Here is an 18867-nt window from a genome sequence, read left to right on the forward strand (position 1 = left end):
TGCTCCGTGAATTTCACTGGCGGCACAGGATTGAGTGGTTTTATTCCCCCGCATCCCGCACAGGAGAACGTGACATCTGGCACGGGACCTTTACTGGAGCAACCAGATTTCTGCATACCTTGGGGTTAATGTTGAAAAGATCTGAGTAGATAGCGCATATGGAGGGCAACGCACCCAGTCACACTGAGAGAAGCAGTCGGGAAACCTGCCCAGTCCTGGTGGGTTGAGTCCATTTGCCAGTGTTTTCTGAGGTGCACCCCCTAAGAGGTGGTGCACCGAGCAGGGGAGAGCTGGTCCCCAAGGCAGGTGCAGGAGCAAAGCCCTTTCTCAGCTACAGCTGCACTGACAGTGCTGCGGGGAGTGCCAGGGATTAGATCCTGAAAGATGGCAGAGTGTCTGTGTTTTGGGAGAGATGTGCAGGGATCTCCTTGCTGTATTGAAGGCAATGTCAGCCACTGCACTCAGAAGTACCTTTGATTCCAGCTACATTTTTTCCCCAAACACACACATTATTTTCTTACTTCTTTTGCTGCTTATTGATCTGCCATTGAGTACAGGCTGCCAAGAGATGCCTCAGACAGTAGAGCTCATTACACTTCATTCTGCTCCCATTTTACATCACTCAGCCCTCCCCTCCTCTGTGCCTGACATTTTCGGCTACCCCGCAGCAGAGAACTTGGCCCAGAAGGGAATCCCAATCCCACCTCTGTCCTCAGGGCCTGGCACTCAGTGCAACTCACCTGTAAGGGAGGCATTTATTCCCACATCACCCCTGCCATCTTAACTTAAACACAAACAGTAGGCTTTGGTTGACCTACCCTTAGCTGTCTTCCAGTGAAGATGTCCATGGGTCCAGACTCCCAGCAGAGACCTGCCCAGGCAATGAGTTTGATGGGAGATTTGTCTGAGCCAAAAGAGTTATCTATTTGGAGATGATGTAAATCCTTCTCTAGACTCCATTGACTGGACTGAGTCTAGATGCCAATTGGTTTCAGTGAAAACCTAAGCATATAGCTGAGATTTCAACCCCTAAAGCTTAGGTGAGCCCCTACACATGCACAGATGTGCATGCTCACACACACACACACGTACACACACACCAGTGCCAATCATCTGGGCAATTATCAAGATAAATGGTCATCCAACGGCAGTTGTGCCCCAGACACTGTCTTTAGGCCAGCACAGATTATGTTTGAGAAATGCCTCCTGCTGTGCCATGACCAAGGAAAGATGCTTGGAGATGTCCCCTGTTAGACACCTAATGTTAGGGAGGTGCATCCCCACTTACATGGCAAGGGTAGCAGACCCTGGATGGACCAGTGAATAGCTCTTTTCTATCACTGTCTTCCTGTGCTGTGTTTAAAAGCTTTTCTGTAAGCCTTGGCTCTTCAAAGACCCAAAGGGGTCAGTAAGTGCTGATAACATCAGAATAAACTTATACTTGTCAAACTTGAGTATCATAAGGCTAGTGATAATGTGGTTATTCCCCCCCATATTTTTACCCATTTTTTCATAGCTAGTCCTGGGCCACCAGATTCTGGCTGAGGTGAAAGTAAAAAGAAAAAAAATCTACAGAGGAAAACTAATCAATTTCTTTCCAGTTCCAGCCCATTGTTGTGCATCTGGGAGATTCAGAGAGAGAACCTGATTTTTCGGTTGCTATCTCATTCGCTGATAGCATCTCCAGACTTCTTAAAAATCATTTGCTTCAGCTAAAGCACTGTCAGTTGAGCCATTTGAAAAGTTCTGGTTGGATTTTATTTCACTGAAATTTACAGAAATAAAATCCTCCTGAGAAATATTTTTCTACTGTTTGAATATTTTTTTCAATCTCTTTTGATGATTATCTTTGCTTTTCACTCACATACTCCATTTAGTTTCCTGTTTGGATTGATTTTACTCTATTAGCAATTTTTAAGTGCGCAGCTTGGCCAAAAGATGAATATTTTCAAACCTGAAACTAAATAGGCAGATATTTGTTTTTTCAAAACAGAACTTGTCAATTAACACTTTCAGTAACAAAAAAAGGAGAAAATGCTACAAACAGTATTGAAGAGGTGGAAAATCTTCCTGTTTGAAAAGGTAAAAGCATGAAACTCCTTGAAACTTTCAAACTGTCCACATTTCCCCTGCACCTCCAGCTAAGACTTAGTTCTGGCTAGCAAGTGAAATCTAGTGAAATACCCCCCTTTCTTTGGCAGATAAACCTAGGGCAAGAGCTAAAGTTTGAATGACCTATACAATATTTCAGCTATGTGTTGGAAGTTAGCCAGTTTTGATGACAGTGTCCTGCATTTGAGTGGGAATTAATGCAACTCTGTCCCAGACCTGAAAAAGAGATTTTTGTTTTCTTAACAAAAAATATCAAGTTCTGTTGGAATTGGCCCAAAACTATCACATTTCATTTTTGCACTAAGCCACTGTCAAAAGAAAAATTTGATTCCCCATCAAAATGGTGCTGTTTTGAACTCAGAAATACAAGGGTGAGCACCTCTGCCTTAGTAGCTAAAGCACATGGGTTGAGACTGAAAAACAAAACCCCAATATTCACCTTTTTTTTTTTTTTGCCTTCTGGTATCACAAAGATCAATATTGCACTGGTGGATTTTGAGGATGGGAAGAACCACTGTCACAAGACCATCCTCACGAGCAGCTGAGTCATTTCACTGCAGCAAGCCCAGTGACTTACCGCTGATAAGAGCACAGGGCAGGTACCGCAAGGGAGGCAGAGCAGTGACAGTGGAGGCCTGGAGCTGAGGCCCCCCGCTGCTCCCCTCAGAAAGGCGCTCAGTTGGGTCTTAGATAATGTCCCACTTCCTTTGGTGATGGACAGCAGTGCTGACATTACCCACTGTCTCTCCAGCTTCATATCAAAACTGAGTATTGAGCCTTTCAGTCTCTCCTGTGCTATTATTGACTTACTTTTCACAGTTAGTACTTAACATCTATTTTTAGGATTCTCAATAAGCACGTATTTATGTGTTTATGTATATATAATCCTCTTTACCTTTACATCTACTAGCCAGAGATTTTCTTTCCCTGGCTCATAATTTTGCTCCCCTTATCAATTATCTGCATTTACTGATGTTTAATTTCTGTCAGCTGTTACGAGCTTCCCTGGCTGAACACTGCTTTTCCTGTTCTGAATCTGGCTTCCTGCATCTGAGTGTTTCTGCTGTGTTCCACCCTTTTAATTGCACCCCACAGGTAGTCTAGCATCCTCTGACTAGCTCAGCTAGTCCATTTTCTTTATTTTTAGCTACCTTAAAAATAGCTGACTGCCCTCTCACCATTAAAGGTGACCCACTGCTCTGTGTTTCCAAAACCTGCCACTTCTTAGCACTTCCTTATAAATAACCTCTTTGGCCTTTACTGTTGGTTGGACCAGGGTAACCTCTGCAAAGATCCACTCTTACTTCTTCCCCCAACTTCCCTGTAGTCTTGGGGGTCATGATTAATGGTTGGTGCCAAGATGAACTGACATCATTGGAGAATTCCCTACCATCTTTGCCACCCTGTCCTCCTCTATAGCCCCAACCTGGGCTTTGTTTTATGAAGACAATGTGCCAATGTCTCGTCACTTGCTGGCCTGACAGGAGGGGTTCAGGAGAGCTCCAGAATCCTACAGGTTGTTTAGCAGTGTTAGCAGCAGCTTCATGGTGGCCTTCAGCATGCAGCCCCCAGCCAGTTTCCAGGCGGTGTAAAGGGAGATTCAACCCATGGAGACAGTCTCCCGTCCATGCCTCTGCCTCAACATGTGTTTGTGCTTCTTGAGTGTGAAAGGTGTTAGAAGCTATTCCTTCACCCACTCTCACCAGGTAACCCCAAGACACCAGGCTCAACACACAGCTACTAGTGAACGCCAGGGGGAGAGCCCCACTCAAATGACATTGTATTCCTAATTTCAACTCATACCAATTTCAGGCTTTTAAAACATCACAGATACTGCAAAATTCCAAGGCATTCTCCAAGTTAAGAACAAAATTAACAAAGACAACCAAGAAAATGTTCTGATTATGGGTTCTGATTTTTTTTTAACCCTGATATTCTGTGGTAGGTTTCTTTATTTTTGAATATAAAGTGACAGAAATAATTTGTTGTTAGAAAAGAGAAAGTATTTTTGACTATTTACAGGTTTTGTACATCACAAAGATTTTCATGGGTTTTGTTGATTTTTCTTCTTTTTTTTTTTTTTTTTTTTCCTCCACATCCTTTAAACAATGCTGAACTGGAAATCTCAACAGTTCACAAAAACCCTCTTTCCCAAAAAACAAACCCCAATGAGAAACAAGAGAAATCAAAGGGGAAAAAAATCAACTCCTTTCATAGTTCTCCAGGAAATCCATTTGCTTAAATATATATATTTATATATTTATATATATTATTTTTTTCAAGTTCGAACACCAAAATTCAAGAGAGAAAGGAAAAAAACAAAACAAGTGTCTTCCCCGCCCCCCTCCAGAATCTGTTGATCCCTGCTTGTCCAAAATCAGAAAGAGTTATTTACAGAAAGAAGAACCAGAGGGGGGGTGAGGGTGTAGGGAAGAGGAGGATGAGGTGGTGACTGGTAGAGGAAAGATAGTAGGATTAGGGCCTCGGAGAGATGAGGCAAGCCTGAGTTCGACCGCGCTTTCCCTTAGGAAGACGCTACACTGGGGAAGTATCCACAGTGTCCCCTTGCCCCCATGTTCAGTGCAAGGGTGCTGTCTTTCTGGGTCCCCGTCTCAGCCCCACACCAGGTGCTTGGTGGTCATCGCTGCCCTTCTCCCCGCACCCTCCACTGGTACTTCCCATGGCAGCTAGCCAGCCCTGAACATCCCCACCCAAAGGTACTATGGAGAGCAGAGTGGAACCCCTCGAGGGTTTCCGCTATACCCAGCTGAGCCCCTTCATGAGGATCAGTGCCAAGGTAACCAGGCCATGACTGGCAGCAATGTTTGCTGGCCCTTTCCCTCCCACTGGCTCCTTTTGCTGCTCACCCATTTCACTCCAAGCCTGAAGTCACTGAGCACGCACCTGAACTGCGTGTTCACAGGAGCCTGACCCCAGGGCCACAGCACTACATGAAACTCATCCTGTTGCCAGCTATCCTTGGCATCCTCTTCTTCTGTTTCATGACTGTGGGGTATCGGCAAGTAACAGGTGCTAAGGAAAGACTTCTCTACAGAAAATCCACCTTTGATCCCTGTTCCTCCTTCCCTCCCTGCCATATCCTGACTCCAACTGCAACCTGCTGGAAAAGCTGTGCCAGACAAGTCAAATATTGCATTACATAAGATTAAGTTTATGTTGCAGATGTGAGCCTGCAATTTACACGATTTGTGTGTATTATAATGTATTAATCAGGAAACACTATGTAAATGTGTGTAAATGCAAACCACGATCTTAAATCAGTTTTGCATAATACAAGTAAACAAATTAATCTCCCAATGCACTTGTAAATGTTAATAAAAACTTGACATTAACCAGTAAGTTTAGATAATGTTACTGGATGAGAAAACAGTGTTGTATGTCACATGTGCCCTTGAAATGCAAATGAGTAAAATTTACATGTCCAAGACATACATGTTCTTGAGAACTCAAATTGCTGTTTGCTGCAAGTCATGTAAGCACTACTTTTTTAGTTAGCAATTTCTTTTTAAAATACTGCCTCCTCCTGGAGAGAGTAAACCATCCAAAATTAAATGTAAGGAACCCTTGAATATTTGAAGAGTGGCAGTGATTTTGTAATTTAAAGGGGTACTGGCAAGACAGACCTAAAATTTTGGAGCAATTATGAGGCTGGAACTTGAACTAAGCTGAACTGTAACCCTAGGAATACTGGTTTTATCATCCTAGCCTTTTGAAGACAAAAGGAAGCTAGGTCAGCTTCTGTCCTGTTGCATGTTTGTTTGCACTTCAAAGCATCCTGCAAGGTTTGGAAGCAAAGCCCAAGAAGAAGCTGGCTAGGAAGTTCAGTCACTATTCAAACAGACCAGGATGTCTTGGACAAACTTCATCAAGAGATGCCAAGTTGGATGAACACTTTGCATGGTACAAAGAGATTCTTGATGAAGCCTCTCTGATGTGACAGCCTGAGGTGTTACTGCACACTAGTGGAACTGAAAAAGGACATTATTTTATGTACAATGTTTTGACAGCCTCCCTGTAAAAGGTGAAAGTTTGTAGCAGCCTGACAAAAGCAGCAGAGGGATGTTCAAGACTACTTATGAGGAGTAGACTAAGACCTTGATGTGCAAGTTTCCAAGGAAGGGAAATGACTTGTATTTTGAATCCTAGTAGAACCTCCATGATCAGCTCAGAGAAGTCAGGTCAGGGTGACAGCTGAGGCTGAGCCCCATGCGCTGCATCCTGAGCCTGTACAGCCCAGCACCTCTCTGGATCAGGCCCATACATGCACTTCCTCATGCTACCTGTAAAAGTAGAGCTAATTAAAAATGCACGGAGAAAACTACCACAATTTGTGGTTCAGGTTCTCTTTGTCCAAGGCTGGGATGAGGTGCAGCATCCTCAAGGTTCTGCCCAATGGAAGAAGTGAAATGAAGCTGGAAAACCAGAGTACTGTCGGAATAGCAAGATTTCTCACCAAACTCACCTGAAGCAGAAGCTGATTGCCCTGGGCATGGCTTTGCATATAGCTGTCATCCCTTCATGACCTCCAGAGGGGTAAGAGAAAGAAGAAGAAGACATCCTGCCAGGTACTGATGTGGTGATAGGCAAGTCTGGGGTCTGGTGGCCTGCTCCTGTACGGATCAGACTCGCCTCCTCACTGTTCCCCTGCCTGTGTAGGAAATTCTCATGCCCTTACGGGGTGGGGGGAGCTCAACTGGGTGATGTTTGCACAGTGCTGCAAAGAGGGGAGTGTTTCTTTCTCAAATCTCAAAAAAATAACAAGCTGAGACCCTGACTGGCCCTTCAAGTTGAAGTCCCAACATCCCAAACCATGTGTTGCAGCACAAGCTTCCTGCACTGCTTCTGACCACATCCCAGAGAGATTCCTGCACTGCTTTCTCTGAACAGCAACCATGAACACAATATTTTTGTGCATGAAAATGGCAGATGTCCTTTTCCTCTGCCCCTTGGCTTTACCACAGTTCATACAACAAGCTGCATCAAGTCACCTAGCTTATCATATGTCTGGATGCCTCAATTATTTCCCCTATAAAGTGTGCGTCTCATTTAATCTCAAGAAAATTAGATGCAAATGCATGCAAGATTTCAGGATATTTGCATAATATATGTAAACTATGACAGGTGTCAATTTACTTGTTAATGTAAATGCTAATATTAATGTATTTCACTTTAGCATCAAAATTGCTAACTCTTTGAAGTAAGGACTATGGCAGTGCGAAGCATCAAATGGACAAATCTTGTTTGAAAACAGGACCTAAATGGTTTTGATCAATTTTATGTCAGGGTTTCACCCTGCTGGCAAAGGATTTCACTTTACTTGCTGCTTCCCAGATTAATGACTAATACTAACACTGTCCAACTCCGCAGCGATAGTGGCATTGTTAGGAGAGATGGAGTCATTTTGACCAACACAAAATTACCCCTGAAGCCACCAGTCACTGCTTGTATTCAATGTGCATCCCCAAGCGTACCTTTCTGATGAAATCCTGCCCAATGTGCTACCTGCCTTGCCCTCTGTGGCAGGTGCTATCGAAGAGGGAGCTCCTGCACCCTCTGAAGGTAGCTTCACATCCTCAGCTTGACCCAGGGCATCCTCCAGGAGTAGTTGCTAGCTGAGATGACTGTCACAATATTTGAGGCTCAGGAGAGTTGAACTAGTTTACCTCACTATTAAATACTCCAGGCCCTTCATAAAGAGATTTTTAAAAAGAATAAATATTCTTAGCTTTTGTAGTGGAAATTTCTAAAAGCACCTGAGCAACTAAGCACTATTGGTTTTCAATGAGATGGGTTTTTTTTTAATAAATGTCTCAGGTGCTTTTAAAAATCCTTCCCTACTTTATGCAAACATGGCACAAGCATTAACTAATTATTTCTTCCCAATACTCAGTGCTGCTGGCCCCCAGGCACCCCCAGCTATCCAGGATGTATAGTAGGGTGACTTGAACAGAGCCATGCAAGCATCAAGTGCCTGAGACTCTGGACTCATGGCTCATCCCTTGAGACCAAGGTGGCAGAGAAAGTGGTCCTGCCCTTTGTAGCTATTCCTTCAGCAAAAGGATGTAGAAACACACCCAGAGCTTGCATCTGGGCACCAGCCAAAGATCTGTCTTATTCTACCACTGCAAAACAATACTCTACACAGAGAGACAATAGCCTGAGTTTCAAGTGAGGGAAGAACCTTCCCTTTCCCCTTTTTCAGGAAATTTTCCCTTGGGGAAATAGACAAGGAGAAAACCACCCCCTTCTTTTCTGCTTAGAGGCCAGTCTACATACCAATCTTGAAAGAGTGGCGAGTGCATGGTGTAAGTCACTTAGCATTCCAGTATGTGTCCCTTCTGCTAACAGTGCAGCAGCAACCCCCAGCTGAAGGACGATCGCTTACCCAAAGCTTAACCTTGCGGCTGGCAGGCCTCAGTGTCTTGCCTCCTCAGCGAGGATAACTAATCAGAGAGCCACAGAGACAGGTCCAAAACGTCATGCTTCTCCAATTTTAATCTAACGCCTCAGATAAAGCAGCCATGAAGCCCTTACTCTCTGCATATAAAGAAGGGGAAGGTCAGCAGGGACAGCAAACCAGGCTGCCACTGCATCACAGAGAGCGCCCTGAAGCAGCTTGGCGAGGAAGGAGAACATCTGAACAGTTAGTCCCTAAGCAATATGAAGCTGCAAAGCTAGGAGAAGTGGCTGGTTCATTACAACTAGCTCTCTTTGGTCCCAAATGGGATGTTTTCACCTGTAACTTAACACAGCAAGGTTCAGCTCCCAGAGCTGTAAAAGGGGCATCTGTGTGCAGAAAAGGGCCACCAGAGCCAGTGGAAGTGCCTTTATCATTTGGAAAAGCCCCTACATGTGGGAAGCCAAAGAGGAGCCCTGAAATTGTTTGCTCTAAGAAATGAAGAACATCAGCTAATATCCCCCAGGTATGGGATATGCATCTTTGCAGATGCCTTTTCTGTAACTACAATTCTAGTCCCTTGTTCAAATGTCAAAAAGCCACATTGAATAGCTCTTCTTCACTGACAGAATCTTGGCTTCCTGATGGACCATGCAAATCATCTGTGAGGGCAAACAAACCCAGCAGTGCTCACGTTAACAAAGACACAGAGATGTTTCAAGGAGAGCATCTAGGGCTCGTGCTCAAAAGCTCCAAACTCCTGTCCTTGCTGTACATGTGTACTGGAAGGACTTCTGCCCTCCCTCTGGCCTGGTTGAATGTCTACCTCAAAAGACCTGAGATCTGAGCAGTGAGGTGCAGAGACAAGGTAGGCAAAATGCAAGCTGTTTCACTTCATCATTAGGCCCTCTCGGTCTAAGGGAAGAGATGAGCTTGCCGCTTAACTCCAGGGAAGGGAAGGTGAGCGAATGCAGAGGCTAGAGTAGAAGAATGGCCCCTGGCTGAACTTCCAGCTAGCATAACGCATGGCCAAAGCCCTGGTTCCAGGCTCTGAGACATTATGCTTGGAAATCTGAATTTTCAGAGCATTTGCCAAGTTTCTGCTTTAGCTCTGTTCCCCTCTACTTCGAGAGAGTTACTTTCAAAATGTATTCCACCCAGACCCATATTTCCAAGCCATGTTTTTCCTCCTCCTAACACCCTGTGCAGCAAAGTTATCTGTTCTTCTCCACTATACTCATTCCTCTGCAGACATTTCCTGAAGACAGGCAAAGCCCCCAGAGCTGAGGTTTTCATTGTGACTTTTCCTTGCCTGCTGCCGGAGGCAGCACTTGTGCTGTCAGGTCAGCAGCCTGGGCTCTGATGTGCACCATGCACTTTCAGCACTGAAGCTGAGGTCCCTGCAGGTGCTCAGTCCCTTGCCCTTTCCCTTGCCTCATATCCTCCATGGGGCATCCTCTGCCCAGGGAAGAGAAAGAGAGATCACCCCTCAGATGGAGGAGACAAGAAGATCTGGGGGTCATAAAGTCACAGTGCTGCTCTCGCTCCATGCCACATTCTCTAGCTGGTGAGCACACACCATGCACCAGCACAGCATTACATGGTCACTCACACATCACCTTCTCCCTGATTCCCCTTTTCCTACCCTTTTCTGCTACCACTGCCTTGATCCCTGACTCTGCTAAGGGGACATGTATAAATAAGAGGCTGCTGGTAGAGCACCAGTCACAGGGTGATTGTCCAGGCTAAAGATAAGAGGCTCTTTGTGATTCTCCTTATTGTCTTTGAGGGAGCAAATGCCAGCCAATAACACAAACACAGAGCTAGTCCACAATGGTCACAGATATAAGATACCATATTCTTTGTAAGGAGGGCAACTGGAATATCCAATTCACAGGAGGAAAGTAAGGTAAGCAATACCCCTAAGCTGTGTGTAATGACTTCTCAGCCCTCGTGGTTCATTGAAGGACATGGAACAGTGCTAGCTTCCTCCCGTAAGGGAGCAAGAGCCCCTCTTCTTAACATGAAAGGACAGGAGGCCACAGAGTCATACTGTTCCTCACAGCAAGACAATCTTGCTGGCAAGATTTAATGGCGAGAGGACGGGACTAGGAGACAGAACAAGTGAGAAAAAGGGTAATTAGCCAGATACTCACTGGAGGAACAACCTAGATTTATAACTAATAATAACAAAAGCTTCACAAGGCAGAGGAAAGTCACTCTCTTCTTCCCTGTACGAGTCAAAAAGCAAAACCAGATAGTGCATGGGATAGGGATTGGCAACAGGCAGAGACAGGCTAACTGAGACCTAGATAAGCCAAGAAGTTGCTTCAGGATTTGGTCTCTCTTATGCTAAAAGGATTCTCCCTCTCTTTCCTCCACCAAGAGGTAATGTTTCCATGGATCCTCTTTCACACCTGTATCCGGGGCTCAGAATTCAAGAACCCACCAGTCAAGCTGGTCTGCACCACCACTCCCTCCAGGTCCTCCCTGTCCACTCCACCCAAGTCTATTTGACTTGAGCAGAAGACAAGATTTTGACCCAGGGTTCTTTTTCTGCACACTGCCAGAGGAGTAGTCTAGGCTGACCTTGAGTCTTTACTGATTTTCATTCTTCTCAGTCAGTGCTGAACCCATATTTTAAGCTACATGGTGTGTTACCTGCCTCCTCCCTTTCAGCCTACGATGTAGAAGACGCTCAGACAGCAAGGACAGGAGCAACAGAGAAGGTCCCCTGCTAGCTGATGGGGCAGTGTTTTAATGACTGCGTGGGAGATGAGAGCATGAGGAAGGGAAGATGAAATTCGTATGCAGGAGGTCTGATTCACTCAGGCACAAGTAATATTTTCAAGACAGAATGGCCAGAGCAACCTACCAACTTCCTTGGCACAGTCCGGAAACCAGCATATCCTGTCCTCTGACAATTCAAAGGAGCGACACTTTGACCCACAACAGGGTGGGATGGGTGCTACCACCTCCTCAAAGGCAATCTAGTGCTCCAGCACCTAGCGTCAGAGCCCCCAAAGGATGCAAAGAGCACTGATACCCCACGTCCTTCAGGGGTGCAGGGAATTGCCACCATCATTTCTAAAAGGGACAGGAGTGCTGAGTCAACATACTGTTTTGTCTGGAATTGGGAGAGGCAGTCCACTTCCTTTAAGATATCTGTAATTTTTTTTTTTTTTTAAAGGAATGAAGAGTGATGCCAATATATCCTGCAAAAGGACACTACCTTGTTCCTTTACCCAGGAGGAAATGTGAAGAGACCCTGGTTTAATTCCTGTGCCTCACATAACAAAAAACAGAACTTTGTCAGCCCTTCATTAATGTCTTACCTCCTTCACACCTGCCTCCCCAGAACCACAACCTCAACTACTCAAAAGTCATAAATCAAGAAGAAAAAATTAATCATCACTGTTAACGCTCAAAAGCAATTCATAGCCATTTTCAACTTGCCTTTTGTTTTTTGAGTCTTTGGGATTCGTTCTGTTCTTATTTTCAAGATTTTCTCCATAGCAATCAGACATAAAAATATATTTTCATATAAAATATGAGTTGTGGGTTTTTCTTTTTTTTTTTTACATAATCACAAGACTCCAGTTACCAAGATTGAAGAAAAACATCAGGTATTGTGAAATTCACAGTAAAAGCCATGGCAGTAGCATCCTTCTCTCATACACCACTGCTTCTCTCTCCCTTCTTTTCCCTCAACAACTAAACAAAAACACCCTCTGCACAGCTTTTATTCTTGATCATTTTATTTTGGTGGTTTTCATGCTACATAAAAATTAGTTTTTATATCAAAAAATTATTCACAATATTTCCAAAATAGTTCAAGGTTTTTTTTTTCTTTTTTGTGTTTTTTAAATATTTTTAACGTATTTTTATTTCTTTTTTTTTTTTTACTGCAGCTAGGGTTACAAAACATCCCATTTCCTCTCACCACCACCAATTTGCTGTCAGTTCCCTTTTACATTTGCATATGTAAAAAAAAAAAAGAAAGAAAAAGAACAAAACCTTTTTATCATTTACTTGAGAAATAAAAAGTTATTTGGCACTCATGTCTCTGTGGCTCTGATTTTCACCAGTGTAGTAGTGGCTGGAGGTGGGCACGTGTGTGTGTGTGTGCGCGCGTGCGTGCATGCGCACACGCATGTGCGTGCATAAAGGGGATGAAGAGGAGGCAAAATTTAGGCAAAGATGGTCTCAGAAGTGGATAGGATATATCTGCTGTGTGCAACAGCCTGATGGGTGGCCAGGTTCACCACAAGATACCAACAGCTCAAGAGAAGAGGAGGTAGCAGTGTTGGGCAGTAGAAGACTTAGACTAGAGGTGAGTATTTCTTTTTCTTTTGGTTGATAGACTGAGCTCATCAAACGTGCTCTCCAAAGTAAATGTACATTAGTTAGAAAGCAAATACAGCTGAAGCTGACCTGTGCCAGCTCTAGAGACGCTACCTGCCCCAACCCTAGTAGACAAAACAGTCCTCCACTACTGCTCTCAGCCACTTCCAAGTGCAAAGGATGAAGATGCTGGGCTTTCCCTTAGGTGTCATGACACTGAGAGCTGGCCAGATACCCATGCACCACTTTTTAACTCCTACTTCATGGTCTGTGAGAGTCTGCTCAGCCTTGAATGACGTTGTCCGAGTCAAGGGTCAGCTCTACCCACTTGCAAATAGCTCAGGAGAGGCGAGGCTGAACCCCTCTGGCCCGTTTAGGGTCATTCATTTGTTCCTGTTGCAGACCTACGTGCCCCGCTCCTGCTCCTGCATGGGAAGGGCTGTGCAGGTGTCAGTGAGCTATCTTCCCCTGCCTGCCCTCCAGCCTGACCCACGACCCGCACAAGCCAGAGGATGATCTCCTGTGGATGCTCGTTCCCTTTGGGTCAGGCCCCTCAGCAGGCACAGGGCCCTTGTCCCAGGAATGGCCGTGGAAACTGCCAAAAAGGGCCTTTCTCCCTCCTCACTCAGGCAATCCCGCATGGCTTCAGGAGGGCAGGACCCGGGAGTCAGACACCCTCCCTGCCTGGTACCCGCCTCGCAGCATCCTTTGGGGCAATGGCCAAAGCTTGCTGGAGAAACATTTTTTTTTTTTTAAGGGGAAAAAGAGAAAAAGAAAAAAAGGAAGGAAAAGAGAGGGAGTACCAAAAAAAAAAAAACCCCAACCCCAAAGACCACCTGTGCAACGGTTAAATAGCTTGCCTTCTGTGACTCTGCAGGGAAGTCAGTGAAAAGCTACTTCCCGAAAGGCTGCTGCCTCCTCTATATACCAGCACTCACCTCCAATTACAGATGGTGCTTTGGTCACTGGCAAAGAGACGTTTCAAGATAGCCCTGCCATTCAGGAAAAACACGTACAAAGGAAAGACCCCAAACACAGCTGAACCATACAAACAGTAACTGCACAGAACTGAGGTCTCGGAAAGTTGTATTGCTGAAAACACCTCCCTGCTCCCACTGAAAGGACTGCATAAACAAACAAACAAATGAACAAAAGAAATCAACAGCTAATCAACAAACTTTTTTTTTCCCCCACATTAGAAATTTTGAAAATGCAAAGCTAAAAAGAGCAGTTTGCTGCATTTCTGACCACATGTGAGAGAGAGCCTGCTCCAAAGAGAAGAAAAGCAACCAGATAGGCAAAGAGGCCTCCAAAGCTAGCAGCTTTCTGTGCTAACCTCCACACTAACCGCTGTCTAGTGGGAAGGTCATTTCCTACAGCACCTCTTGAAGGCTCCAGCTTGCTAGGAGCTTTTAGGTGTATAGCATGTTGATAATAGTAATAATACTTAAAATACACACACGTGTACACGCACTCACACACATATATCTTCTCTTCCGTAAAAGACAAGCCTGGCAGAGTACAGGATACTTTTTGATGGAGAGGAAAGAGCTGCTGAACATGGAAGAAAGCAGAGGAGGAGGATGGATGTGGTCTGATAGAAGGAGTCACTGGAGGCCACAGATTAGTCTGTTAAATTTTGTATATATTATAATAAAAAGAAACCATCAAAGAGGCCCAGTGACACCAGCACTAAAGGGCTGGTTAAGCAGACTTAAGATAGTGTAGATGATGAGGGCCCTAGCCCCTAAGTGTTGCTCCTTCCTTATCTGACTAGTGATGGCATCTCTTCATCAGGTCCTGATTGTCTTTTCTGGCTGCTGACAGAGGACGGCAGTGTCTTGTTCAGCAGTTTGGACAGATAAAGTGCTGTGCTGGTTGGCACTGTAGGGCCCTCCCAGCAGGTCATCCTCTCTGGTGCTAGTGGTGTAGCGATCTCTCCTGGAAATGAATGGGATGGAGAATAGCTGCAGAAAGTTCACTCCCTCCCACCCTCCCTATTTACTGTCCCCTCTGAAGAAACTGAACCCCTCCAGAGCTTGGGATTTGCAAGCTCCCTACTCAGCTCCAAGCAGCAATGGTGAGATTCTTCAAAATAGCGGGAATAGGCGATCAATACACCACAGCTCAGCTTTTGCCTGTGTCTCTCTGACACAGGAGCAAGAAAGGACAGGCTAGTGCTTGCTTGCAAGTGGAATTTCAGTGCTTGCATTGCCCTAGGAGGCAGCAAAAAGAATAGCAAGGGAGCCTCTTGTTTCGGTCGCAGGACAGATTGACCAGACCTCTCCCAAAAGACCTTACCGGTCAGTGATTGTCTTTCTGCTCCACCTACCAGTTAAGGCCAAAGTAGGTAATGAGTGTGGCACAATAGTTTGAAAATGTGGCACAGCGGATTCAGCACAGAAGTGAATGAACACATGGAATGGTTTCTGGTGCTGTATTCAAACCATCTCCAGGAGGAGTCTGTGTCCTAGCCTTGTCACTGACTCAGAGCTAGTCCCCCAAACTCCAAACAAAGCAGCCGCGCCAGGGCCTACCAGGTAAGCAAGAGCGACAACAGGGTTGCCAAGGTACCTACGGGTACTCATTACCTGGCTTTAGCAGCATACGGCTTCAAACACTTTTCTCTCAGCTCAAACACATGCATACAAACACCTAAGCACACATACAGACTGTGGCACCACACATACAAATGTGCGCAGGCTGCATAAATACACATACCAATATGAACCCACCCCTGCCCCCCCACAAGTAGACACATGCAAGAAATACAGACAAGTAGCAACAGGCATGCAACATACACATGGTGATCCCAAGCAGAGGGCACCCCTCTAAGCTATGTTCAAGCACAGTGAGTTCCTGGGAGATGAATCCTGGCAAAATGCATTGCAGGAAGAGGCCCGCACAAGCAAGAGAATCCACAAAAGGCATTCCAGGCATCTAAACCCCTAAGTAACTGTTCCAAAAGCTCCTTGAATTTCACAGGAGTTTAGCTGCCTGTGCCGATGGATCTGGTTCCAAGGCCTGGAAGGAAAGCAGAGGGAGAAAGCACAAAACTTTCATCTTATTCCCTTGACTGATTTTTGCCTGTTCAGGGGCAGGTGTAATCTTTCTCCAGCTGACATGGGACTTAGCAGCCAGTGCCCATGGGCCTAGATAGAAGCCTCGTGATAGATGCATTCTCTCTGGACGCCTTGCAAATGTTGCAGGTGTGTCATGCTTATGGCACATTGAATAAGCAAAGGAAACACAGCAAGGGGCCTGGTGATGCTCAGAAAGGTAACTCTCTATTTCGGCCAAAAGCTAATCTATAGGATGTACTCCCAAGGATATGCCTGCCATACAGACACACATTGGTGGGGTAGCACCAAATGGGCCAGCGGTTTCCAACTTTACTTATGTTTAGAGTTCTGCCAGGAGTCACTTAAATGCACAAACATACGTTTCCTCCCAGACTGACAGGTATTTGCAGCCATGTATTCACAAGTGCACAGGCCACTGTGGACCATGCTGGGACAGCCATGCCAAGGCCATAGCAAGGGTACATGAGAGGGATGTCTACCCTGCTCATGCCTTTGAGCAGAGCTCCATTCCCATGTGGCTGTAGTGGTTTCTCCCACCCAGAAATCAGAGATGCAGGCCTGCAATGGCAGGTTGAGCAAGAGTTAGCCGCAGCTGGGAGAAGACTGCTGTTCTGGATAACCTCTGGTCATGCTGACCCTTTCCATTGCTCCCTGCACTGCCCATATGCTTTCATACAGTACAACTCAAACCCTCAGAGACTGTGGCACATGGCAACACACATGCACACACGGAGAGGCTGACTGGCCCTTTCTCAGACTGTGACCAGCAGACCCAGGTGTCTTCAGGGATGAGCAGCCAGTGCCATGGCTGCAGAGGGTGGTGGGTTGATGTACGTTCATTAAGGAACAATGCAAGTTGTCCAAAAGGGAAGGAGGGAGTTCTCTTGGCATCTGCCTAGAGCCCCTACCAGTTTCGCATTGGCTCTGTCTCTGCTTATTCACCACGTCACACCCTGTCACTCTCTTCCCTTACTGGCATGACACTAGACCACAAACCCTAGGCAGCTAGTGCCAAGCAGCAGCTCATATTGACTTGTCAGACAGAAAGGGACCAAATACTACCAGACATTCACTCTCAGGTTTGCAACACAGCAGAACATCATGTAGGTGTTTACAAGCCAATGGCCTCTGGGCAATAAAGGAAGGTAGCCCTGTGCTTCTAAAAGATAGCATACTTCTCTCCAGCAGCCTTGCTTTATTCATATAGAGTAAAAGCAAAGAAACCCTACGGACCCTGATGTGGGTCAACCTGGAGTGGATAAAAACTGTATCTGCCCCTGCTCTAAATTCACCAGTCAGCCACGAAGGACGGAAATTATGTTCTTTCTCTTGGCTTTCTCAGAAAAGACAATTTCACTGCTTCCTTGCACTGGCTAATTTGCCAGACTGACCATTTCTTATTTCTTGAATGGGCAAGAGCAGAACACCACCTCAGTGAAAGTGAGAGAGAAGTCAAAAATAGCTACCAAATATCTAAAAAGCTGGTCAGGGCTAGAATTTTCCAGGAGAGGAGAAGTAGAGGCCTGCCCTTCACTCATCTTCTGCACAGCATTGCACAGTCTGATGAAGACAACAGAGCAACAAGACAGTAATAAGAGGAGCAGAATGGGCAAACAGCCAGCATAAGTCATTCTGAGGGAAGAGGCGTAGAGATGAAATTGAAGAATCAGTGTGAGTAAGATGAGAAATAAGTAGATAAGAGGCCAGAGAGATGAGGCAGTAAACTGCTGGAGAGATCAAAACACCTGAAAATGAGGTTCTGCTTAGAGGAAGGACAGAGAGAGTCTAAAGGAGAGGAAGCAAAGTGGACAAGAATGGCACAGAGGGTCTGAGACCACGCCACCTCCCCTCCCACTGGTACCGGGAAGGCCACAAAAAGAGGAAGATGGAAGAGTTGGTCAGGAGATGAAGGCCCAGAGAGAGATCCCTGTAATCCACAGTAACAAACGTACTCTGCTGATGTCCCAGGGAGAAGACAATGGGGACCAGGGAAGAGAAAGCAATCAAAGAGCAAAGCACATAGAGAAGGAAACAGCCCTGTGCCTCACACAAACAGTCCCTAGCAATCAACACGGCTTTTATTACAGGAAATTATTAACACCCTCTGCTACCCACCACCCCTCACCAATCCCAAACCTCCCCTGTTTGGGGACCCTTTCTTGGCACACACATATAACATCCAGATAAACTTTCCGAACCAGCAAAAGCAACCACTGAAACAACTTCAAACACCACAGACCAATAAAACCACAATTTAGAAGTTAACTTTCCCAACCCCCCCATGCCATTATTTAATAAGGAAATACTGTACAGATATAAAACCCACCCTTTTCCCAACCTGAATATAATTGCTTGAGTTAGTTTCTGTACATATATACACACATATTTACACAGTAATGCTGCAGTCAAGAAAGCAGATGATGTAAAAGTCACAAAGTGAATACATAAATCAAATAACTACCAGCAGAACATTAGGAAAGGTCACGTTATGCCTACTTGGCAAAAATGCATTGTGGGACAGAGTCATTAAGCATTCTGCAATGTACCGTGCATGTGTCTGTGTGTGTGTGCGCATACAGGCACGCAAGCCTCACAGCTTCCTGCTGTGTCAGGTTTGTTCATGTGTGTTTCACTTCCCCAGTATGTCTCATAAGTGTGCGCATGCCCAGAGGAACCCCTGTCCCACAGCGTGGAATTTTTTTCTGACCTGTTGGAGTGTATACCGGTGCTTGCTGTGAACCTTTAATGGCAGGAGGCCAGCAGGTTAAGAGATCTGTAACTACTAACATATCACAGAGATTGTCCTTTACCTCAGCACCCAGGGGACTGTACCCTTGGCGTCGGCACACATGAGTCCTGCTCTCTGCGATACGGTTTCACTGGCTTTTTCTATACACAAGCAGATTCATG

This window comes from Aptenodytes patagonicus, chromosome 1 (assembly GCF_965638725.1).
Source record: "Aptenodytes patagonicus chromosome 1, bAptPat1.pri.cur, whole genome shotgun sequence".
Taxonomy (NCBI): Eukaryota; Metazoa; Chordata; class Aves; order Sphenisciformes; family Spheniscidae; genus Aptenodytes; species Aptenodytes patagonicus.